Genomic DNA, 25,139 nt, shown 5'->3' with positions numbered 1-25,139 from the left:
TAACTTTAACAGCTTAAACTGTCTACCGTGGACCTCACCCCATTCCTAACAGGTCTGTAAGGGGCGTGCATAAGCGCACCAGGGTGCCTACCAATGTTACCGGAGGAGTCCCCGTTGATTTGTACCCATTTCCTGTGTTCATGTCCATGTTTATACTTATAACTGTTATCACGTACATGTTTGACAAAGTAAATAAACTAAATCAAGAAATAAAACCCAGGAGTAACGATTTACGGATTCCAACTAGTGGCTGTGATGAAAAAGCACAGAGCAGACCTTCCCAACCATGCATATACAGGCAGTCCTCAGCTGAAAAGCCACTTGTTTAACAAATGTCCAAAGTTACAACGGCACTGGGAAAATGCGACTTACGACCGTGTTTCACACTTAACAATCATGGCCACGTCATCAAAATTCAGATCCTTGGCAACTGGCGTGTACTTAGGATGGTTGCAGGGTGCTGGGGTGACAAGCAAAATCAATGGAGAAGCCAGTGTCTAACAACTAAATATTAATTTAACGATCGCAACAGTTCGTTTAACAATGCTTAAGGCAAGGAAGGTACATAAGATGGGGCGAAACTCACTTAACACACGTTTCACATAGCAACAGAAATGTGGGGCTCCGTTGTGGTTGTAAATTGAGGATTACCTGCATTGCAGAAGTTTTATTTCCTGTACACAATTGTTCTTATCTGGAGCAGAAGTGTGATCTTTCTCAGCAAGATCTTTGAATGAAATTAAATCAAAGGAGGGAAAAAAACAACAACTTTACATTCTATTGTATCTTAACAGACAGTTTATTTCACATAGAAGAGCTTTTTTTGACCATAAGGGGCAAAATTCGTTTAGCGACAGAAAGTTAGAAGTCCGGAGGGGGAGGGGGGGACTGTGTGCGATCCTGACTCGGAGACGGATACAAGCAAGGAGAGGGAAATGTTCATCATCACGCAGTTCCCACACATCTTAAAACCGACCCCTGGCGAGGGTGTAAGGGCAAACACAGCAATGGTTCATTTAGTGACCGTTCAAAAAAAAAGTTACAACAGTGCTGAAAAGTGACTTGTTACCACTTTTCACACTTTATGACCGTTGCAGCATTCCCCCCTATGACAATTTGCAGGGTTTTGTGTGTGTGTGTGTGTGTGTGTGTGTGTGTGTGAGAGAGAGAGAGAGAGATTCCCCTTACAGTCAAGCAATCCATGTGTAGACGCTTGGCCACTGAATCATAGTTATGACGATTTGCAGTATGTGTGAGTGTGTGTCTGTCGTGTGAGTCCCCTTTTGCAACCATCTGGGCAGCCAAGTGGGGGGAGCCCGATTCACTTAACCACCGTCTTGACTAAACGCTGCAGGCGGGGCAAGCAAAACGGCAAACCTCCCTGACCAAAATGTCTCGCTTAGCAACATAGTTTGGCTGTAAGCCGAGGACTGCCCGTATAACGCCGCTCCGTCACTCCTCCGGGTAGTCTAAAAGCCGCCTCAAAGCAGCGGCGACTTGGCGGGGACTCGGCGCGCCACTCCCCGCCTGCCAGCGCTCCGCGGGGCCGGCCAGGAGGAGCTTCGGCCGGGGAATGATGTCACTCGCGCCGCCCGCAGCCTGAAGCTCCGGCGCCGTCCGCCTCCCCTGCCCACCCCGCAGCCCCCGCCCGCCCGCCCGCCTCCGCAGCCCAGCCGGGCGGGCGGGGCGCCGCCGAAGCCTCGCCCGCCTCCTGGGCGCCGCCGCTGGAAGAGGGGCGGCCCCGCTGCGAGGCCAGGCCAGGCCGGGCCCCGCTGGATGCCGGGCGGGCTGGCTGGCTGGGCTCGCAGGAAACGGTGCTTGCCGGCTGCGCGGCGGGGTTGCAGCGAGGCTGAGGTAAGGGGGGACTCCTTTGGGACTGGCCGAGGGATTGGGAGGGGGGAGTCCCTTGTAATCCCTTCCTTCCTTCCTTCCCTCCCTCCCTCCCTCCTTTCCTTCCTCCCTCTCTGCTTCCTTCCTTCCGTCCTTCCCTTCCCTACCTCCCTTTCTCTCTCTCTCCTTTCCCCCTTCTCTCTCTCCTCCTCCTCCTTCCTTCCTTCCTTCCTCTGCTTCCTTCTTTACATCCTCCCCTCCCTCTCTCCTCTTTCCTTCCTCCCTCCCTCTCTCTGCTTCCTTTCCCCCCTTTTATCTCTCCTTCCCCCTCCTCATTCCTTCCTTCCTCTCTTCCTCTGCTTCCTTCCGTCCTCTCCTCCCTCCCTTTCTCTCTCTCCCCTCTTTCCTTCCCCCTCCCTCCCTCCGCTTCCTTTCCTCTCTTTGTCCTTCCTTCTTTCTTCCCTCCCTCCCTCTCTTTGCTTCCTTTCTCCCTTCTCCTTCCTTCCTTCCTTCCTTCCTTCCTTCCTCCCTCCCTCCCTCCCTCTCTCTTCTTCCCTTCCTTCCTCCCCTCCCCATCCTACCCTTCCCTATCCCAAACCTCCACGGGTCCCCACCCCTGTCCCAGTCCCCAATTGGGCTTGGTGCATTAGAGAGAGGTGTCTCATCTCCCCCTCCCCTGTGTTTGCTGGGTGGGGAGGTATATTCACACAAACCTAGCCTTGCACATGTAGGTGAACGGCCCATGTCCCAACCACAAATAACCCCTTCTCCTTCCTTTCCTCCCGCCTGCCTTCATTCATTTCCTCCTTCCCTCCTCCCTCCCTCCCTTCTTCCTTTCCTCCCTCCTTTACTTCCTCCCTCCCTCCCTCCTTCCTTTCCTCCTTTCTTCCTTTCATCCCTCCTTTCCTCTCTCCCTCCCTCCCTCCTTTCCTCCCTCCCTCTCTCCTTTCCTAGCTCATTTCCTTCCTTCCTTCCTCCTCCCTCCCTCCTTCCTTTCCTCCCTCCTTTACTTCCTCCTTCCTTCCTCTCTTCCTCCTTTCCTTTCTTTCCCCCCTCCTTTCCTCCCTCCCTCTCTTCCTTCCCTCCCTCCAAGCTCACTGATTCGTTCCCCTTCTCCCCTTTGCTCTCGAGGTGTTCTTTCATTTTCCTGCCTTGAAGCTTTTCTTGCTGGGAGAGCTTTTTGAAAACAAGCTTTCCCTAAAAGGTGGGCAGCTGGAGAATTTGGGTGTCTGAATTTGGAATGGATGCAATTGCCCCGTCCCACTTTGCAGAGGAAGAGACTTTCCTGGACTTTGGTGTGTACAGGGGAGGCAAGGGACAAGCCTGGGTTTGACATGAAGTGGTGGGTGGACACAAATTGTGAAGGGCGGGTTGGGTTTTGTGCTGCCTCTGAACCAGCCCCGTAAGTCGCCCAGATTAATACCCAGTTGAACCTGTGGCAACGAAGCTCTAACCCGATTAGTTAAGCAGCAATGTTGTGTGAAGTCGGTTGCTTTGTGTGAAGCCGGTTGTGTTGTGAATTGGCACCACTTCCACGTTTGCTGGTAAGGGAACTGGGAACCGAAGTCCAGCAAAAAGACATGTTTTGTTTCATCCCTGCAAATTTCATCTGGGCTGCTTGTGGGTCATCACTTGGGTGTTTATTTTAAGCATTGGATTAGATGATAGATAGATAGATAGATAGATAGATAGATAGATAGATAGATAGATAGATAGATAGATAGATATTAGATACAGATACAGATATATAGAGAGATAGATAGATGATAGATAGATAGATAGATAGATATTAGATACAGATACAGATATATAGAGAGATAGATAGATAGATAGATAGATAGATAGATAGATAGATAGATAGATAGATAGATAGATAGATAGATAGATAGATAGATGATAGATAGAGATAGATGATATAGTTTTTCAAAACAAAATCTTGCAGGGCGCAGATTTCCCATAACCAGCTGAAAGTTGCTTGTTTTGTTTTTTTCCTTTGCTAAATTGTAGGTTGCAAGTCCTAGTAGTCTTGCCTTTCTTACCAGGGGGGAGCTTAAGGGTGGCGTGAAGGGGGTGTCACAATTAAAAAAAAACAAAATGAGGTTTACGCTGGCGGAGTGGGAAGTCTGTCAAAACTTGGCTTGAGGTGTTTTTTTTTAAAGCTCCTTTGCAAAATTCCCAAGTGGGCAATATTGCAATCTTGGAGGCATGATTCAGAGGTTAATGTGAATTATAAGGTCTTATTATTTCCAGCCCAGCCTTAGCCCCAAGTGAAATAATTTGCATTATTCCTGGGTGGGATCGCTGTTGTAGGGGTCAGATCCTGTAAACTTTTAGGGAAACACTGTCACTCATTCTGCTAGATCTGTGATGGCGAACCTGTGGCACGCAGCACCCTCTCCCTGGGCACACGAGCCGTCGCCCTACTTCAGTTCCACCGCACATGTGTGTTCATCGGCCAGTTGGTCATCTGGTCTCTGCCGTGCATGCGCAGAGGCGAGGCACGTACAGAGGCGTGCATGTGGATGCACAGGGGAGTGCGGCATGTGCAATGGGCCACATGCGCAAACGCAGGGGCACATGTAAGGGGGCTGTACCAATTTTTTTATGACTGGTTCGGGCGTGCTTGCGCATGCAACAATTCTACACATGCACAGAAGCATCTGTGTGTGTGGGTGGAGCCTCCCCCCGCCACTACTGCCAGTTCGGCCAAAACGGGAGCAACACACCCCTGGGCCACACGCATGTGTGCAGGGGAGCGGGGAGCGATAGGACGCGTGCACATACGTGGGGCGTATATGAGGGGGCTATACGTGCATGTGCAGGGAAGCAGGACACGTGGGGATGTGCGAATGCCCGGGGGTCATGTGCACATTGCATTTTGGGGGTTCGGGCACGCACATGCACATTCGTGCTCGCACCCATGCACTTTGGGCACTCAGTCCAGAAAAGATTAGCCATCACTCTGCTAGATCCTTGTAATCCACATGTTCTCTTCCTGCCTTTTTGGGGGGTGACTGTTATGCAGGTAGTCCTCGACTTGTGACTGCAGCAGAGCCCAACGTTTCTGTTGCAAAGGAAGACATTTGTTTTTCTCCCACTTTTTCTTTCCATAGTCATTAAGTGAATCACAGCAATTGATCAGTGAGTAACACGGTTGTTAAGTGAATCTAGGTTCCTCATCGACTTGGCTTGTCCGAAGGTTGCAAAAGGGGGAGTGTCATGTGACCCTGGGACATAGCAACCATCGTAAGTACGAACCAGTTGCCAAGCATCTGAATTTGGATCACATGATCACGGGGACATTGCAAAGGTCGTAATTGTGAAAAACAGCTATAAGTCAGTTTTTTCTGTGCCATTGTAACTTTGTTTTTGTTTTTTTATATATGTATTTTATTGATACTTTATTATTTCGTAAACATAAAAATTCAATATCTACATAAACTGTGTTGTCTGGGTACAGTTAATTTTGAGAAATAATAATTAACAATAATGTTCATAGCATTGATAATAATCACATAATGTTTGCTTATCCAAATTAATAAATCTTAGTGCTGTTGTAACTTTGAATGGTCAGGAACAGTTTTAAGCCAAGGAGTGTCTGCATTTAATGGAAGTTAGAATGTATGTCTCCTTTGCCTTTTGTTTTGCCCCTTCAAAATAGCTTTTTCTTCTTAGCAAATTTCCTCTTTTACAGCAGTTCTTTCCTTACAACATTTCGTTTAACGACCATTCGCACTTACAACAGCCCTGAAAAAGTACCTGTGACCGTTTTTTTACACTTAATTACCATCGCAGATAAAGCTCTCTCTTTATCTCTCTCTCTCTCTTTCTCTCTCTCTACCTACGTTCTGTCTATCTGTCTATCTATATCTATCTATCTATCTATCTATCTATCTATCTATCTATCTATCTATCTATCTATCTATCTATCTATCTATCTATCTATCTAAATCCATCCATCCACCCACCCATCCATCCATCTCTATCTCTTTATCTCTCTCTCTACCTACTACCTATCTCTCTCTCGCTCCCTACCCCCTCTTTCTCTGCCTGCCTATCTGCCTGCCTGCTTGTTTATCTCTCTCCCTCCCTCTCTCTCTCTAACATCTCTCTGTCTCTGTCTTTCTGTCTCTTTCCCTCTGTCTCTCTCTCTCTCTCTCTCTCTCTGTATCTCTTCGTCTCTCTCTCCCTCTGTCTCTCTCTGTCTTCCTCTCTCTCCCTCTGTCTGTCTCTGTCACTCTGTATCTCTCTTTCTCTCTCTCTCTCTCTCCCTCTCTCTGTGTCTCTGTCTGTCTGTCTCTGTCTGTCTCTCTCTCGCTGTCTCTGTATCTGTCTGTATCTCTCTCCCTCTCTGTCTCTCTCCCTCTCTCTCCCCCTCTCTGTCTGTCTGTCTGTCTGTCTCTCTCTCTCTCTGATTATTCCTCGACTTGTTGCATTATGTGAAGCTTTCAAAGGTGGCCCAGTTGAACTGGGATTGCTTGATCCTCTGAACTCTTGATTCTGGGGAATCCTTGCCTGTTTCAGTGGACGTGAGCTCCTTCAATTGCCTTGGGCCTGCTTTCACTGCTCCCTTAACCATCAGGGGGTTGTTGTAAATATTTAATGTGAAATATTGCAAAGAGACTGAAGCCTTAGATAAATGCCAGCTGCTAATTACCCTGCACCATAAAAATGAAAGTGCAGCATTGGAGCCAATTGTCTCTGTTAGCAAACAGTTCTTGTGTGGATGGAAGATTTGGGAAGCCAAAGAAGGTAGGAAACATCCTCACTTCCTCTTCTGCTGTGCCTAAAAAGTCTCCTGTCACCTGGATGGTGTGTAGGATAATGGGACTGGATCAAAATTTGATTTCTTTCATTTTCTTTTCCTTTATCCATTTACTCCCTTCCTTGTCCTTTTCCTTCCCTTCCCTTTTCCTTTCCTTTCCTTCTCTTCCCTTCCCTGTCCTTTTCCTTCCCTATCCTTCTTTAACCATTTACTTCCTTCCCTTCCCTGTCCTTTTCCTTTCCTTCCCCTTCCCTTTGCCCTTCCTTCCTTTCCTTCCTCTTTCTTTCCTTCCTTCCTTCCTTCTCTCTTTCTCTCCCTCTTTCTCTCTCCCCCCTCCCTCCCTCCCTCTTTCTTTCCTTCCTTCCTTCCTTCCTTCCTTCCTTCCTTCCTTCCTTCCTTCCTTTCTTTCTTTCTTTCTTTCTTTCTTTCTCCAAGCCTTTTCTATCAGAAGAGGCTGCACTGGATGCAACGTTTTCTTTGCTGTTCGGAGAACTGTACGGCCACAATACAATAGGCTGTAGCCAGGCCTACCTCGGCAAGATGTCTGTATTTTGAAAATGCAATAATAGTAATTAACATAGTTTTGTGCCTGAAATCTCCTTCCCACAACCTTCCTTCCAGCTGTGTTGTTGTTTGGAACTAAGCAGAGGCCACAGTGCTGTCTCTGGTAAATAATTTTCTTCTAAAAAAAGAAGAACATAGAAGAGTTAAAAGTTTAATCCCTTCTCCATCAGAAGTGGGCTGTTCTCCCCCAAGAGTAAAGAAAGAGAACTATTTAGGAGAGGGGCTCTTGTCTTATGGAAAGATACGATTGCGCCGAATCCAAAATGCTTGGGATACAGTACAGGTAGTCCTCAACTTAGAACAGTTCACTTAGTAACCGTTTGAAGTTACACTGAAAAAAATGAAATGTTTCACACTTACGACTATTGTGGTATTCCCGCGGTCACGAGAATTACTTTCGGATGCTTGACCACTGATTCACATTTATGATGGTTGCTGGGTATCAGGGTCACATGATCACAAGCAAAGCCCCTGGGGAAACCAGATTCACTTAACCAACCCGCGATTCAGTGTAACAACTGCAGTGGTTCAGTTCACAAACGCAGCAAGAAAAGTCGTAAAATGGGAGCCGAGACCCACTGAACAAATTTCTCACTTAGCAACGTAAATTTTGGGCTCCATCCTCGGCCCAACAATCAGGCGGCAGAATTGGCCTTCCAATACTGCGTTCCAACCCCTGCGCCTCGATTAAGGGAGCTTTGTCCCATTTTACGACCTGTTTTTCCACAGTTGTTAAGTGAATCACTGCAGTTGTTCAGTTAGTCACAGGATTGTTAAACGAATCTGGTTTCCCCTATTGACTTGGCTTGTCAGAAGGTCGCAAAAGGGGATCACGTGACACCCTGTCTCCCGGGACTCTGGAGCCGTCATAAATATGAGTCACATGTCCAAATTTGGATCATGTGACAATGGGGAATGCTGCAATGGTTTTAAGTGTGAAAAGTGGACATAAGTAACTTTTTCCAGTGAGTTTGCCATGACACACGACCATAATGGACAGGCTGGTCCATGATGGTCATAGCTTAAGGACTTGCTGTATGAAAGTAATGAAGCCAAAGGTGATATTCAGCAGGTTCTGACCAGTTCTGGAGAACCGGTAGCAGAAATTTTGAGTAGTTTGGAGAACCGGTCAATACTACCCCCGCCTGGCCCTGCCCCCATCTATTCTCTACCTCCCGAGTGCCAGCTGATCGGGAGGAAATGGGAATTTTGCAATATCCTTCCCCTGCCACGCCTACCAAGCCACACCCACTAAGCCACACCCACCAAGCCATTCCCATAGAATTGGTAGTAAAAAAATTTGAATCCCACCACTGGATGAAGCTAATTGGCCCCTGTAGAAGGTTGGCAGAGGATACAATGATATTAAAGCCTGGATTTGTTTTAAATCCTTAGTAAAAAGGCTTGATTTGAATCAACTCGATTTAAATCATAATTTTTAAAGAGCAACTCTTTATCTCTATCCTGCAGCGGCTCCTCCTCTGACCTGCTGTTGACTCAGAATATACACCCTCATGCTACAAAACGAAACTCCATTTCATGCTGAATAAACTAAATTATGAATGTATCTTAAATAGAAAACTATCTTTAGATAGATTTTTTACTCCAAAAGCATTTTATTAAAATAAATTTGGTAAAAAAAAAAAACCTTGTGTAAAAATCCAATTTAAATTTTAAAAAATCTGATTTTTTTTGAAAAATCAATTTTTATCCACCCTGTGTAAAAATGTTGCCAAGGTTTGATGTACGTTTACAAAGCATTTACAGTTTACATCTGAACTGAATACAATTTTGCATTTTATGTTTCACCAAAAATAACATCAATGTTACAAAAAAATATGGGGAAAAAAACATTTTAGCCAGTTCTGATTTTTACAAGGTGAACAATTTTGTTTCTTCCCTCTTGGGGGAAAAAAACAATACCCAGCATTTATTTTAGAAGGTGCCTCCTTGGATCATTGTTATAATAAAAAAAAAATGAAATGGATGTGTTCAAGGAAAGTTGACGGCCGAAATTGCTATGGCTGAGGTTTTGAATGAAAATCTATCTAGAGCAGTGATGGCAAAACTTTTTGGCACCGAATGTGCTTGTTTGGGACGCGCCCCAGAAGACAACCTGCCAAGTGGGCATGCATGCACCAGGAAAAGAAATTTTGGTTCCTGGCCTATGCATGCGCAGCAGCCAGCTTATCTTCCTGTTACTGGTGCGCATGCGCCGATCAGCTGGCCAGCATGCATGCACACAATGGAAACGGAAAGACAACGAAACGGTTTCCGGCACTGCCGCACACGCAAAAAACAGCAGATCGTCACCCAGGCATGCACGTCAAAAACCCGGTAGAGGAACAGGCAACGCCGCGCATGCCAGCCAACATGGTTCCGCATGCCACTTTGGGCACGTGTGCCATAGGTTCACCAACATGAATCTGTGGAATTGAAAAAAAAACCTCTTGTTTTATTTTCCATAAAGTCTACCGCATTGTAATATTCTCTGGAATTATTATTATTTTCTTCCATTCGCTCATGTCTGGAGAAGTCCCTGCAGTTTTTTTGGCCAAGATTTTCAAAAATAAGTTTGTCATTGCTACCTTTCTAGGGCTTGCAACCATTCATTTAGGGATGGTTTGAAGTTACGGCAGCACTGAAAAATGGACATACGACCATTTTTTCATACTTACGACCATTGATGATGGTTGCAGAGCCTGCGGGCATGAAATCACCTTTTTCAATCTTCTGGAAAGCAAAGTCAGTGTGGAAGCCAGATTTGCTTAACAGCCGTGTGACTGAATAAACAAGTGCAATGATTCACTTAACAACTGCGGAAAGAAAGGTTGTAAAGTGGGCCAGAGCTCACTTCTCAACCAGCTTGCGTAGCAACAGGAATTTTGGGCTCAATTGCGGTCGTAAGTCAAGGTCAAATTAGTCTCCAAAGCACCAGAAGGCAGGACAAGAAACAATGTTTGGAAACTAATCAGGGAGAGGAGCAACCTGGAATTAAGGAGAAATTTCCTAGCAGACAATTAACCAGTGGAACAGCTTGCCACCAGAAATTGTGAGCACTCCATTACTGCAGGTTTTTAAAAAGAGACTGGACAGTCAGTTATCTGAAATAGTATAGGTCTGTGATGATGAACCTATGGCGCGCGGGCCACAGGTGGCATGTAGAGCCCTCTCTACAGGCATGCGAGCTGTCACCCCAGCTTAGCTCCACCGCGCATGTGCACTCGCCTCCTGCTGGCTAGCTGATTTTGGGGGCTCTGCCACTCATGTGAAGTGGGTCCGTTTTTGGTCTCAGGAGGCTGCAGGGAGGCCTACTAGGCCCAAAACGGGGCATGGGGGAAGGTCACGCACACATGTGCGAGGGGGACATGGGGGAGTCATGCACGCATGCATAGGGGGAGAGCAGGGGGGATTCACTGCATTATTACAGCATGAGATGAAAAAAAGCTTAGCCATCATTGGTATAGGTGGAAGCTGGACTAGAAGACCTCCAAGGTCCCTTCCAGCTCATTCTATTCTGTCCTGTCCTGTCCTGTCCTATCCCCTATCCTATCCTAAACCCCAATCCTATCCCCTATCCTATCATACCCTACCTTATTCCCTATCCTATTCCATTCCATTCTGTTCTATCTCCATTCCACTCCACTCTATTCTACATTCTATTCTGCATTCTGTCCTGTCCTGTCCTGTCCTCTTTGCTCTGGGCTTGGCTGATCTTGAAAGAGCTAAGAAGCTAGGACAGATCTGGTTGAGATTACCATAAGAGACCATCCCAAAACCCCAGGCATTTTGGCCAATCCAAGCTTTTGCCAGGGAAGCAGAGGTTAGCTAGGAGAGCTGGAACGAAAGCAGGAATGATCTCCAGGAATAGGGAAGAGTTGGTTCAGTCAAGACAAGGAGAGGTCCATCCGGCTGTTGTTTCTTTGCAGGCGCCTTCATTCAAAACATTTCTTTTGCATGCCCCTGAAGTGTCGAAGGAGAAGACATGAATAAAACATTTCAGGAACGTTGGATTGTAGCCTAGTTCTTTTCAAACATCTGTTTTTGTCTGATGGAGTGTGCACGTTTTGGTCTTCCTTTAGGGGATTTAAACAGGCATCTGTCACGACGGCTAAACGGCAGTGCGATAGATACAATTCCATCCAAACTTTATTCTGCTGATTGAGGCCTATAACATTGTTGCTTGTACCTCTACAATTTATTGGTTTCCTAGTATGATTTGATTGCTTGTTCATAACCTCTGACTATCACTAAGTGTTGTATCTTTTGATTCTTGATGAATATTTTCCCCCCTTTTTATGTACACTGAGAGTGTATGCACCAAAGACAAGTTCCGTGTGTGTCCAATCACACTTGGCCAATAAAGAATTCTGTTCTGTTCTATTCTATTCTATTCTATTCTTCTATTCCATTCCCATTCCTATTCCCATTCCATTCCTATTTCAATTCCTATTCCATTCCTATTCCTATTCCTATTCCATTCCATTCCACTTACAATGTTTCCGAAACTCCTGAGACCCTCTTGTTTGCTTAATCAAAGATTGGGCACACCATTTTTGTTCTCTCAGCATTTCCTTTTCAAGAGGACGTTGGAACATCGTGCCTTTGAACAGACGGTAAAATTTATATGTCTCACAGCTATTAAGGTGAGCGGTTTTCGATGGATCGCTCTGTCTGATAGCTGATCGGATTGCTCTGATGCTAAGGAATTAGACATTCTACTTGCCCTCCTCACCTGAAAAGAACTCTGTTCCAACTGCCAGTTGCCTCACATTCTGTTACTTCAGTTCAAACTGGCAGATGTTCCACTACTTCACTCAGGAGCGGTCTGGGGCTCCTTACAGTACTAAACGTCGGTACCTCACTAAAATTACTACACCTTCCACCTATGGAACTGCTTCCGAACTCAAGGCGGCGGGAGTGATATTCCCTTATGTGTTTCAATCACCGACCACCACTGAATCGCTGATAGTGACCTGAATACCTCCTGCATAGCCCGATCACATAGTTTTATTGCGAAGCACGGGTATCCAGCTAGTATAGAATAACAGGGTTAGAAGGACCTTGGAGGTCTGGTAGTCTAATCCCCTGCTCAAACAGGAGACCCTATACCAGGGGTGTCAAAATCAAGGCCTGGGGGTGCTTAGATCTGCCCCACAGGGCCGCCATGGAAATAGCAAAGGACTGGCCTCTGCCAGTAAAACAGAGCTCACAAGGCTGCGCGTGGACCTCCCGAGCACCATTTTCACTGGCAGGGGGTTGCAGGAGGCCGTCCCAGCCAAAAACGTAGCTTGGGAGTCTGTTTTCGCTGGCAGGTCACTCGGGCCCTTACAGGTGAACCCCAACACAAATTGTCCTGCCTCCCACTGCAAACACAAACCTGATGTGGCCCTCAATGAAATCGAGTTTGACACCCCTCCCCTATACCATTCTGGACAAATGGCTACCTAGTCTCTTCTTGGAAACCTCTAGTGATGGAGCACCCACAATTTCTGGAGGCAAACTGTTCCACTGGTTAATTGTTCTTACTGATAGGAAGTTTCTCCTTAATTGTAGGTTGGAGCTATCTTTGATAAACTTCCATCTATTGCTTCTTGTCCTGCCTTCAGGTGTTTTGGAGAAAAAGATTGATTCTCTCTTCTCTGTGGCAGCCCCTCAAATATGGGAAGACTGCTATCACATCACCCCTAATTATTCTCCTCATTAGACTGGACCAAGGATGGCTAACCTTTTTGTTGCTGTGTGCCAAAAGCAATGCATGCGAAACCCTCCCCCTGTGCCCTGTTTTGGGCCTAGTAGGCCTCCCTGCAGCCTCCTGGGAGCAAAAACAGCCCGCGGGGGGGCACGGGCACACCCACCTGCCCCCCTCATGCATGCGTGATGGAGCTGAGCTGAGATGACAGCTTGCATGCCCGCAGAGAGGACTCTGTGCGCTACCTGTAGCACGCGTGCCATCGGTTCACCATCATGGGACCACATATACCTAGTTCCCCCAATCGTTCATTGCATGTTTTAGCCTTCAGTCTGCTGACCATCTTTGTTGCTCTTCTCTGCACTCTTTCTAGAGTCTCAACATCTTTTTTATTTTTTGGTAGTCAAAACTGGATGCGGGATTCCAAGTGAGGTCTTACCAAAGCAGTATAAAGCAGCACTAACGTTTCACGAGACCTTGATGCTGTCTCTCTGTTGTTGTTCCCTTATGAGCCACGGCAGAACCTTGTAGTATGAAATGCCCTGAAGGAAGAGATGCAATCAATAGCTCTGTAATCTTGTTTTTATTAACAAGGCTAAGAAATCTATCACTGTGGGTGTCGGTCAAAAGAAGCTGATTCGTATCTAAACTATGTTTCCGGAGAGGTTTGGTTTAAAGCAGAAAGTCATTTTAGAGCATTTCAAAACAGATACAAGCAATACCAAGCTAGGAAGGAGGGAGGGAGGAAGGAAGGAGGGAGGGAGGAGGCAGGAAGGGAAGAAGGAGGAAGGAGTCCGGGAGGGAGGGAAGGAAGGAGAGAGAGAAGGAGGGAGGGAAAGAAGGGAAGGGGAAGAAGGAAGAAAGGAAGGGGAAGGAAGGAAGGAAAGGAAGAGAGAGGGAAAAAGGAGGGAGGGACGGAAAAGAAGGAAGGAAGGAAGATTATTTTATTTCAAATTAATTTAGCCCTTGGCCCATTCATTACTTTTTGAACAGCACGAGACTTGAACTTAGCACATGCATAGTGTATAATATCCCAAAGGTGCTTTTTTCAAGAGGCAACAGGACTTTCTGGTTTTTCTTTGAAGACGTTTTGCTTCTCACCATAGGTTCACCATCACGGGGTTATAACTTCAAACGGTCACTAAGTGAGTGGGCTGGCTGCAGTGGTCTGTGGGGGAGGGAGCCTGACTATGATTTGGTCACCAAACCACGGAGCAAAAAAAGACACAACAAAGTAGTGTGATGTGTGAGCTCAGCGGCTGGCAAAATTTCAGCAATCATCCTTTGCCTGGGTCAAAATGTGGAAACCGGAGCATCACAAACTTGGTTTAATGAACCTGGTTTAATGTCAGGACTCTCTGATGATTGTTCCTGCATGAGGCAGGGATGCACTGCATTGAATTCTGGGCCCACTCTTGGCTCCCATCTTCTTTAGTAGGTGCAAAACTAGGTTTTGAAGTGAGGTTACAGATTCGGTCTTGGAAAAGTAACAAGGATCTGATATGAACATAATTTTAATATTTTTCTACTGCTTTCTGTCTTCTTTCCTTCTTTTGTTCCTCCTTTTTCTATTCCTTATTCCCCTCATTCAGTCCCATGTCGTCCCCTTTTTCTATCCTCCTTTTCCTTCTATCCCTTTTCCTCCTCCTCCTCCTCCTCCTCCTCCTCCTCCTCCTCCTCCTCCTAGTTTCTCTCTCCTCTTTTTCATTCTACCTCTTCTCTCTCATCCTAGTTTGTATTTTTCCTCCTGTTCCTTCTACCCCCCTCTTCTTCTTCCACTTCTTCCATCTTCTAGTTTCTATCTCTCTTCCTGTTCCTTCTACCCATTCTCCTCTTCCTCCTTATTTCTTTCTCTCTTCCTTCTGCCCCTTCTCCTCCTCCTCCTCCTCCTCCTCTTCCTTCTTCTAGAACTTCTCCTCTTTCTCTTATGGCTCTTCTATCTCTCCTCTTTCTCCTTTCCCCTCCATCACTCTTCTCCTTCCATGCCTGTTCATATTTCTCTTCTGATTCCCACAGTTCATTAAATTACCCAAAAGCCTTCTCCTGCATTGCTAACTGTCAGCAGTTTTATTATATCCTTCCAAGGGTAGCCAGGGCCTCTTCCCATCTCCTGGGCTTGTCCAGGCCAGAAGCTTGAGAGAGTCAATAGGAGACAGCTGCTGGTTCTCTAAAGCATAGCCAGAGATCACCCAACCTGAAGGCTCAGGGCAAAACATGTCACCAAAATCTTGAGTGCAGTCTTCAGGAAGCCTTCTCCTAGTTGTCAACAAGTTGTAATTTTTAAGGGAAGGCGGAATCAATTAAAGCCACGTCTGGGAAGAATTATATTACGGAGATGAAATCAATTTAACTTGAACCTAATGTAGATGGAATCAAATTTATTTCTTGTCCTCCCCCATCTCCTTTTTGGGGAGTTTGCGATCTCACACATCATAAAAATTGAATGTAGTTTTTCCAACGGGTCTTATATTGTATTGCTGGGAGGAACACACCCCCCCCCCCCGAATTCGTCTTGTCTTTCTTTGTTTCTTCTGGTTGGAAGAAAAAGTAAAGACTGTGTTTATTTTTTTATTTCGTCAAGCATGAATTAGATAACAGATATAAGTATAAACATGATTATGAATTCATGAAATGAATGAATACAAGGGAATATTAGTACAGGGACGGTAGGCACTCTGGTGCGTTTATGCATGCCCCTTACAGACCTCTTAGGAATGGGGTGAGGTTGACAGTAGACAGTCTAAGTTTAAAGTTTTGGGGGTTTGGGGAAGAAACCAGAGTCAGGTAGAGCATTCCAGGCATTGACCATTCAGTTGCTGAAGTCGTATTTTCTGCAATCAAGTTTGGAGCGGTTTACCTTGAGTTTGCATCTATTGTGTGCTTGTGTGTTATTGTGATTGAAGCTGAAGTAGTGATTGACAGGTAGGACATTGTAGCAGATACTTTTATGTAGTACGCTTAGGTTGGATTGAAGACGACGAAGTTCTAGGTCCGTGATGGCTAACCTATGATGGGTGCCACAGGTGGCACGCGGAGCCAAATCAGTGAGCACGCAAGCTCAGCTCCAGCTGATTTTCAAGCCTTCTGGGCCCAGCAGAAGTCGGGAAACAGGCTGTTTTTGACCTCCAGTGGGCCTCCGGAGGAGTGGGGAAGGCTGTTTTCACCCTCCCCAGGCTCCTAGGAAGGCTCTAGAGCCTGGGGAGAGCAAAAAACGGACCTTCTGGTCTGGCCGGAAGTCGGGAAGCGAGCCGTTTTTGGCCTCTGGAAGGCTCTGGAAAGTTCTGGAGCCTGGGGAGAGTGAAAAACAGGTCCACCGTGCCATTGCGTGGCAAAAGTGGGGGAAGCGCAGGAGGGGAGGTGACACACACATGCGCGAGGGTGGGCACATAGAATTATGGGTCTGGTCACATATGCGCATGACCCCCCACGCTCCCCCTGCTTTTGGCACGCGATGGCAAAAAGGTTAGCCATCACTGTTCTAGGTAGTCCAAGCCCAAAATTTGAAGCCTGGTGGCATAAGGTATTCTGTTGTGAGCAGAGAAGTGGAGGACTCTTCTCGTGAAACACCTGTTAGGAATATAATCTAACGGCTGTTAGTTCTCTGTTGGTTAGATGCTGGGCTGATCTGATCTAAGTGCCGTGAGCTGTTGTGGGTTTTGCAGCTGCTAGCGAACTTTGAGTACTGAACTGATTGTATGTTACTGGACTATGTTGTTTTGGATTGTCCCTTAACTGAAAGACATTGATGACTGGCTGAATTGTCCATGTGTGACTTGGACTGTTTGATGGACTCCAATACCTCTATTTCCACGAAAGTAAAAGCCTATTTAAACTGCAGTGCCTCTGTATGCTGGTTTGTGTGTTCTCCAACACCACTCTAACAACGCTTCTCTGAACGTACTCGCTCTCCCAACGGGGAGCTTACATAGCAATACCTCTGGACTCGCTCAATTGTATTAATGTCCGATATGCAGTGCGTGTTCCAGACAGATGAGCTACATTCGAGAATTGGTCTATTTTGCCTTGCAAAATAACGTTTTAGTTTTGAGGTTTGGTCAAGGCTGTGGGGCTGAGTTGCTTTGATAGAAGGGGTCAGCTTCTGTGGTGGGTTGAATTTGGGCTTCCAGTTCTAAAAATATAAAAAAAGGAAGCTTTGTGGAGAAGATCGAACTTACCCCGAAGATCAAAGGTAGGAAAACTGAGAAAGCGGTCTACAAATGTTTCAAGCAAAATTTCATAATTTGGACCGTGATGACCAAGCATTGCTCTTGAACTTTCATGGTTAATGTTTATGTGGGGTGTGCAGAATAGGAAATGCACATTTTTGGGGGAAGCTCAGGTGTAAAATGCATCGCTCCGATTGCAAAGTCATGGCCAAGATCTTGAATTTTGGGATCCCCTCGGCAAGTGCCTCTGATGAAACCTGAAGTGGTTTATCTAAATCTCAGTTTGCTGTCAGCGTTAAAATCCATATTTAAAAGCTCAGTATTATCAGTCCTACAGAGGGCGAAATTCTCTTCCTCTTCTATTCTCTCCCCCCTCTCTTTTCTCTCCTTTCTCTCTTTTCTCTCTCTTCTCTTCTTGTCCCTTCCCTTCCTTCTCTCTTTTCTCTCTCTTCTGTTTTCCCTTCCCTCTCTCTCTTTTCTTTGTTTTCTCTTCCCTTCTCTCTCTTCTCTTCCTTTCCCTCTCTCTTTTCTCTCTCTTCTCTTTTCCCTTCCCTCTCTTTTCTTTCTTTTCTCTTCCCTTCTCTCTCTTCTCTTCCTTTCCCTCTCTCTTTTCTCTCTCTTCTCTTCTCTTCTCTTTTCCCTTCCCTTCCCTCTCTTTTCTCTCCCCTTTTCCCTTCTCTTCCCCTCTCTCTTTTCTCTCTTTTCTTTCTCTTCTCTTTCCTTCTCTCTCTTCTCTTCCTGTCCCTTCCCTTCCTTCTCTCTTTTCTCTCTCTTCCCTTCCCTTCCCTCTCTTCTCTTCTCCCTTTCCTTCCCTCTCTCTCTTTTCTCTTTTTCTTCTCTTCTCTTCCCTTTTCTATTTTCTTTCCCTTCCCCCTCTCTCTTTTCTATCTTTTCTTTCTCTTCTCTGCTCCCTTTTCTCTCTCTTATTTTCCCTTCACTCTCTTTCTCTTTTCTCTTATTTGTCTTCTCTCCCTTTCTCTCATTCCCTCCTTCACTTTTCTTTTGTAAGGCTGAAACAATCACAACATGTGTCATGTTCTAATATTGTGCCTTCTAGGCTGAGAAAACAAGATCTAAAGTTACCTCTCTGCTCTCAAAATTAGCAAGTTAACTGCAAGAAATGCCTGTGTGAATCCTGTTATGTAGGTCATGAGTGAAGTAACAGTACACAGATCGTGTAAGAAGAGCCCCAGAACGAATGGGAAATGAACGTAGAGTGGTAAATGTTTTATAAATTGGAAGTGAGATCCAGGACTGTGCTTGGAGAAATGCATTTATTTATTTTTATTGCTATTTATTGTGGCTGGAGTCGGATAAATTAGAGTTCTGTTCCCTGCTCCTGGGTAATAGAAAGCTAAAAATGTAGTTTTGAGTTGAAACTCCGAAAGAAGAACAGTATGCTTTTTATGTTTTGTAAAAGCAAATGTGGGATTTTAAAAAAATAAGCAAAGTTGTCTTATTTCCAGGGGTTATCTCATTTTTTTCCTATGTGGACTTAACCTTGTTCTCCCTGAACTTTGTATAGTTTCTTGATTGCTGAAAGTACCATAATTTTTGGAGTATAAGACGCACCTTTTCCCCCCCAAAAAGAGGGTGAAAATCTCGGTGCATCTTATATGCTGAATACAGCATTTTTGGCCTCCCAAAATTCCACCCCCTTTGCAAAAATGGATGCGCATAGCCTTTAGAAGTCTTCCAGAGTGCTCCTGGGGGCTGGGGAGCACAAAAATGAGTGAAAAGGGGCCGTTTTTTGCTCATTTTTGCCCCCCCTCAGCCCCCAGGAGCACTCTACAAGTCTCCTAAAAGCTATGCATGCCCCCTTTTTTTGGCAAAAACCAGGCCCGTTTTTGCAAAAAAAAAAAAAAACCAGGCCAATTTTTACTCGTTTTTGGCCCCCAGGAGCATTTTCACAAAAAATGAGGGTTTGGGAGGTCTGCAGAGTGCAAAAACTTTTTTAAAAAAAATTACCTCTTCAAAATCTTGGTGCGTCTTATACTCTGAAAAATATAGTAGCTAAGAGAGGATATGTTATGGCCCGCCAGCAGCCAGTAGAGCAGGCAGTAGAGTCGGACAGTGAGGAGGTTGGGGTTGAACATGGGCCAGTCCATCTGGGGAAGGCTCTGATGAGACAGAGATGGGACCAGGGCCATCCTACAGTTATCAACTACCTTCAGAATCAGAGATCAGTGGGGCAGAAGAACAACTGGAGCATGTTCCCAGTGTGCGCATGCACAGAGCTGCCAGGAGAAGGGAACAATAAAAGAACAGGGGTCGACTTGGGAGTAAAAGCACAAGGAGATGCTGAATGGCCCCTTCCATTGGAAATAAATAGGAGCAAAAGGGGAGTGGTGTTTGTAGGAGACAATTAGCTTGTTAGTGTGAAGATTTGCTTATCTGAGAGACTGCCTTGCCAAATATTTCCTCGTAGGACTCGGCCTGGCAGTTATCCAAGGACTGATAAGGTCTGTGTTTGCAATTCACCCTTGAAAGACTGTTTGCCTGGACTTTACTGGAATTTGCCTGGACTTTGCAGGAATTCACATTAGCCAAATAAAAAGGTTTTTTTTCCCCCAGGACGAGGAGTCTGTTTTGTGATTTGGTGAAGCCTAGGTCAGAACAGGATATTACAAAAATAGTTAGCAATAGCAATAGCAGTTAGACTTATATACCGCTTCATAGGGCTTTCAGCCCTCTCTAAGCGGTTTACAGAGTCAGCATATTGCCCCCAACAACAATCTGGGTCCTCATTTTACCCACCTCGGAAGGATGGAAGGCTGAGTCAACCCTGAGATTTGAACAGCCGAACTGCAGAATTGCAGTCAGCTGAAGTAGCCTGCCGTGCTGCATTTAACCACTGCGCCACCTCGGCTCTATATAATAGTTCACTGTGTCACTCACGTCCACAACATTTCTGTTGCTAGGCAAGACAGTCGTTAAGTAAAATTTGCTCCATTTCACAACCTTTCTTGCCACAGTTGTTAAGTGAATGACACCAGGTATTAAATTAGTAATACGATTGTTAAGTGAATCTGGCTTCCCCCATTGACTTTGCTTGTCAGCAGGTCGTAAAAGAGGATCACAGCAGGGGTGGGTTCCGGTAGCCGCTACTGCCTGTTCACTCAGGGATGCACCATGCGTGCACTTGATGCGTGCTGTGCGTGCATGCACAGTACAACAAAAAATGCTCTGCGAATGCACAGAAGCAAAAAATAAAATGGCGGCGCCTACAGCACCGCCAAGAAAACCGGTTCAGGGGCGTGGCAGGCCTTGGTTGCTGCCGGTTGCAGCAACCCAGGCCGCTAAGTTACTACCAAACCGGTCCAAACCAGTAGGAACTCACCACTGGATCACAGGACCCTGGGACATTACAAGCGCCCTAAGTACATGCCAGTTGCCAAGCCACTGATTTTGGATCACATGGCCCTTGGGGATGCTGCAGAGATTGTAACTGTGAAAAGCGGTCATGTCACTTTTTTTTGTGTCGTTGTAATTTTGAACAGTTGCTAAATGAACTCTTGTAAGACGAGGGCTATCTGTAGTCCGAGAATTCACCAGCTTTTTATCAGAGGGAGTTGCTTTCCTTGCCTGGAAAAAAAAATGCAAGTTAGTTTAAAAACTAACTAGAGTTTAGGGCTGTTTCGGTGAGAGATTAGGTTGCAGGATTAAATGCCAGACGAGTGTGAATTTCAGGCTGAAATGGCAATCATAAAGTTCATTAGGCAATTCTGAGCAAATTGTTCTTTTATATGGTTAAAGGGTTAAAAGGCACTGAGATGGCTAGGTGAAGAGAGAAAACTGCAAATGCCTTTGGCTTGGATGCACAAGAGACAGATAGCCGATGTAAATTTTGCTGCAAGAAATAATGTAGAATATAGAATAGAATAGAATGGAATGGAGTGGAATAACAGAGTTGGAAGGTCTTCTAGTCCAGCCCCCTGCTCAAGCAGGAGAACCTGTACACCTCAGAGAAGTGACTGTCCAGTCTCTTCTTTAAAACCTCCAGTGATGGATCACCCACACCTTCTAAAGGCAAGCTGGTTAATTGTCCTCACTGTTAGGAAGTTCCTCCTTAATTCCAGGTTGCTTCTCTCCTTGATTAGTTTCTTTGTGGCAGCCCTCAAATACTCGAATACTGCTGTCCCCCCAGTCCTTCTTTTCTCTAGACCAGCCATACCCAAATCCTGCAGCCGTTCTTCATATGTTTTAGTCTCCAGGCTTTTGATAATCTTAGTTGCTCTTCTTTGCACTTTTTCCAAACTCTCAACGTCCTTTTTGTAATGTGGTGACCAAAACTGGATGCAGCATTCCAGGTGTGGTTTTACTAAGGATTTATAAAGTAGTACTAATCCTTCACGTGATTTTGATTCTGTGCCTCTGTTTGTACAAGGATTGTATTGGCTTTTTTAGCTGCTGCCGCACACGGTTGGCTCATGTTTAAGGGATCATCCGCTAAGGCTCCAAAGTCCCTCTCGCAGTTACTGTTTTTGAGCCAGTACTCATATCGCCTAATCTGTACTTATATCTTTGATAGGCTTTGCAATAAACATTTTAATGGGACTTCATACATCGCAACGAGACAAAAATAGCACAGTATTTTAAATTAACAAAGAAAACTTTGGGGGGGAAATTGGTCAAGAGTTTTTTTTTTATTTTAAATTTTTATTTCTCATATATACATTCACAATTATATAATCTCATAACTGTTGTTAATAATATGTATTTATAACAATTTTTCTCTCCTACAATTGACTATATAATTGAGATTGCTTTCTTACCATCCCATACACCCATCTTATTTTACAACAATCCTACTTCTTCTTCCTTCCTTCCCTCCTTCCTTCCCTCCTTTCTTCTCTCCTCTCCTTCCTTCCCTCCTTTCTTCTCTCCTTCTCGCCTTCCCTCCTTCCTTCCCTCCTTCCTTCCCTCCTTTCTTCTCTCCTTCTCTCCTTCCTTTCCTCCTTCCTTCCCTCCTTCCTTCCCTTCTTTCTTCTCTCCTTCCTTCCTTCCCTCCTTCCTTCCCTCCTTTCTTCTCTCCTTCTCTCCTTCCTTCCCTCCTTTCTTCTCTCCTTCCCTCCTTCCTTTCCTCCTTCCTTCCCTCCTTCCTTCCCTTCTTTCTTCTCTCCTTCCTTCCTTCCCTCCTTCCTTCCCTCCTTTCTTCTCTCCTTCTCTCCTTCCTTCCCTCCTTTCTTCTCTCCTTCTCTCCTTCCTTTCCTCCTTCCTTCCCTCCTTCCTTCCCTTCTTTCTTCTCTCCTTCCTTCCTTCCCTCCTTCCTTCCCTCCTTTCTTCTCTCCTTCTCTCCTTCCTTCCCTCCTTTCTTCTCTCCTTCCCTCCTTCCTTTCCTCCTTCCTTTCCCTCCTTTCTTCTCTCCTTCTCTCCTTCCTTCCCTCCTTCCTTCCCTCCTTTCTTCTCTCCTTCCTTCCTTCCTCCTCTCCTTTCCCTTCTCTCCTTCCCCTTCCTCTCCTCTGCTCTTCCCCTCTTCTTCCCTTTCCTCCCTTCTCTCCTACTCCTGCATTCCCTCCGTTTCTTCTTCTGCTTTTCCCTCTCTCCTTTTCCTCTCCTTTCTGGTCAAGAGTTTTATAAGGCCTTGTGTGAGAACCCAGTTACATTTTCCAAGATCTGTGTTCCTACCCTGGAAATTAATCTGGGGATTTTAAATTTTTTTTTATGTATTGGTTATAACTTTGGAGGTCAAGGGGCATCTGGTGGAGACATAGTGGCTGTGGGGCACATTCTGTCCCTCTAAATGAAACCGGTGATTTATAGAGGAAACCATGATATGCATGCAATCTGCAGTTTACGGGAAGAGTGTCACGGACAGGCTTCATTTATGGATCCCAGAGGAAGCAAGTTTCCATCTCAAGGTTTTTACGGGCCGAGTCACATGCCATGCATCACTGTTCCTTCTCTCTCTTTTATCCCATTTACAGAGACAGAGACAGACAGAGAGAGAGGAAGAAAATGAAAGAAAGAAAGAAAGATAAAGGGGGAGTGGGAGGGAGGGAGGAAGAGAGAGAAAGAAAGATAAGAGAAAAAAAGAGAGAGGAAGGGTGGGAGGGAGGAAGAGGAAAAAGAAAGAGAAAAAAGAAAAAAGAAAAGGGAGAAAGGAAGAAAGGAAAAACAACTGAGAAAAAAGGGATGGGGAGGGAGGGAGGAAGAGAGAAATAAAGAAGAAAGAAAAGAAAGAGAGAGAAAAAGGAAGGAAAGAAAAAGAAAGAAAAAGGAAGGAAGGAAAGAAAAAGAAAGAAAGAAAGAAAGAAAGAAAGAAAGAAAGAAAGAGAAAGTCAAAGATACACTCCTTCCCCCTTATCTTTAGCCTTCCCCAGAGGTCCAAAGGAGGAGAAAGTGACAGAGAATTTGGTCTTCTGAATTGATGGTTAGGTATCCTGTTTGTTCTTCTCTGGTCACTTTCTGGAGGCCTAGTGAAAAATTCCCAGCTTTGCCAAGGTTCTTGTGTGCAACTCACCAACAACCACAGGTTTCACTCTGGCAGTAATAAACTCTTCCAGCGAAGGAGACTTCGGGATGCTATTCGGTTCTGCAGCCTCTGAGCTCAGACCCTGCACTGAGCAGGGAGCTGGACCAGATGAGGTCCCATCCAACTCCTGGAACAGTTTATCACTCTACGTTTAGTGGTGAAAAGCCAGCCAACAGAGGTCATGGGCTGGTGGAGGCTGGAAAACTGGTGGGCTTTATGTATATGAAGAGCCAAGGTGGCACAGTGGTTAGAGTGATGTACTGCAGCCACTTCAACTGCCTGTTATCTGCAGTTCGGCGGTTCAAATCTCACCGGCTCAGGGTTGACTCAGCCTTCCATCCTTCCGAGGTGGGTAAAATGAGGACCCAGACTGTGGGGGCGATATGCTGACTCTGTAAACCGCTTAGAGAGGGCTGAAAGCCCTATGAAGCGGTATATAAGTCGAACTGCTATTGCTATTGCTATTGCTATATGGTAGGGAAGGGGTCTTATAAGGGCACAGCAGCCAAACAAGATAGACACAAACTTCATTGGATAATTAGAAAAGCAGAAAAAACAATTGCAACCAGCCTGCCTTCCATTGAGGACCTGTATACTGCACGAGTGAAAAAGAGGGCTGTGGAAATATCTACAGACCCCCCACAGACATAAATTGTGTCAACTCTTCCCCTTAAGATGATGCTATAGGGCAGTGATGGCTAGACTTTTCCAGACTGAGTGGTCAAAGCATGCATGTGGACATGAGCCCCTGTGCATGCCCCGCCACCTGCGCATCCACACATGTGTCCTGACCTGGCGCATGCGTGGCAGAGACCCGAAGTCCAGCTGGCTGGCAGGAGGCGCACACACATGCGTGGTAGAGATGAACTGGGACAATGGCTGCCATAGGTTTGCCATCCCAGCTGTAGGGCATTGCATGCCAAAACAACCAGACACAAGGACAGTTTTTTCCTCCATGCCATCCCTCTGCTAAACAATTAATCCCCACAACACTGTCTTATGACCTAGGCCAGTGGTTCCCAAACTTGGCAACTTTAAGACTTGTGGACTTCAACTCCCAGAATTCTCCAGCCAGCTCTGCAGAGCTGGCTGGAGAATTCTGGGAGTTGAAGTCCACAAGTCTTAAAGTTGTCAAGTTTGGGAACCACTGACCTAGGCTATCAAACCACCTAGCAGGGCTGTAGTATTACTATTATCCTTCTCATCTTTCCTATTACCTCTTTCCTTAACTTCTTATGACTATAACTTTGTTGTTTGTATCTCATAATTCTATGTTTATTGCTTATTTTATGTCCTATGACTATTACCGAGTGTTATATCTTATGATTTATGATGACTGTATTTTATGATTATGATTTATCACTTGTTGCTTATATGTACACTGAGAGTTTCTGCACCGGAGACAAATTCCTTGTGTCTCCAATCATACTTGGCCAATAAAGAATCTTCTCTTCTCTTCTCTTCTCTTCTCTTCTCTTCTCTTCTCTTCTCTTCTCTTCTCTTCTCTTCTCTTCTCTTCTCTTCTCTTCTCTTCTCTTCTCTTCTCTTCCCTTCCCTTCCCTTCCCTTCCCTTCCCTTCCCTTCCCTGCTGTTCAACTGAAGATAGGGTTCCACCACAAAACCGCGGAGGACAAAATCGTACTCGAC

At 45.6% G+C, this 25,139-nt stretch overlaps 1 protein-coding gene across 1 annotated transcript in view; it reads left to right on the top strand.

Annotated features, from left to right (window-relative positions):
- Positions 1 to 1,698: 1,698 nt before the first annotated feature.
- CSGALNACT2 (chondroitin sulfate N-acetylgalactosaminyltransferase 2) overlaps positions 1,699 to 25,139 on the top strand; it is a 67,890-nt gene continuing 44,449 nt past the window's right edge. Inside the window, exon 1 of the mRNA XM_087701795.1 lies at positions 1,699 to 1,854. The gene's annotated coding sequence lies outside the window, so the exon portion shown is untranslated. The remainder of the gene's footprint in view (positions 1,855 to 25,139) is intronic.

This window comes from Thamnophis sirtalis, unplaced genomic scaffold (genome assembly GCF_051295495.1).
Source record: "Thamnophis sirtalis isolate CommonGarterSnake01/CBP01778 unplaced genomic scaffold, rThaSir2_p1.2 scaffold_15, whole genome shotgun sequence".
NCBI classification, from domain to species: Eukaryota; Metazoa; Chordata; class Lepidosauria; order Squamata; family Natricidae; genus Thamnophis; species Thamnophis sirtalis.
This window is presented reverse-complemented; position numbering and strand designations above follow the sequence as displayed.